Source organism: Pediculus humanus, genomic scaffold (genome assembly GCF_000006295.1).
Source record: "Pediculus humanus corporis 1103172108277 genomic scaffold, whole genome shotgun sequence".
Taxonomy (NCBI): Eukaryota; Metazoa; Arthropoda; class Insecta; order Psocodea; family Pediculidae; genus Pediculus; species Pediculus humanus.
The window spans coordinates 56646-57587 of NW_002987846.1; positions in this window are offsets into that span (position 1 = coordinate 56646).

The following is a 942-nucleotide window of genomic DNA, read 5'->3' on the forward strand; positions in this document are numbered from 1 at the left end:
ACCTTTTATGATTTTTTTTTAAAGGAAACAAAATGGAAAAAAAAAATTTTAAATTGTTTTAACTAAAACACTTGCTAAGCTAACAATTAAATTTTTTTTTAGTTTTAATTTTAGTTTTAATTTTAGTTTTAACTACTACTTTAATATAAACACTCCAAAACACGCATTTCTCACCGGTTTTTGTTTTTTTTTTAGCAATGACAAAAAAAAAAAAAATTTATTTTACCCCAAAAGTTTTTCATTATTTTATTCAGTACAGCAGTAGAATTTCCATTCATTTAAAATTTTATTAAAACTTTATTTCATATATAAAAATATATAATATATAAAGAAAATCTTTTGTTTTAGCCTAACAAATAGAAACCTCCCCTCTCACCCTCCCTCACCCCCCCTTTCCCCCCGAAGGAAAACGTTACAAAAAAATTTTTTTAACGTCATTTAATAAAATACCATTCGATATAAAAAAAATTAATTATTATCATTATTTATTTATTAATTTTCTTTTGTTAATAACAAAATACATGTTAACATTTATTTAATTAATTAAATGATAAATTAACGATGTGATAATAATGATGATAATGATGATGATGATAATGATGATGATGATAATGATAATGATGATAAAAAACAAAACGGCGAAACGAAACGATACATAATAATAATTTTTTTTTTTTTATAGAAATTTTTAAACATTATGTATAATTGGTTTATTAGTTTTAACAATAATAATTAAACAATAAATTTTATTAATAAATTTTATTAATTAATAATTTAAATATAAATAAATAAAAAAGATTTTCGTTTTCGTTTTATTTCACGCATTGTGATTTTATATTTAATTTTAATTTTAAATTAAAAACTTTTTACTTAGTTTAAAAAAAAAAAAATTAGTTTCCCCCCTCCCTCCTTTTAATTCTTATTAAATTCATCACAACACAA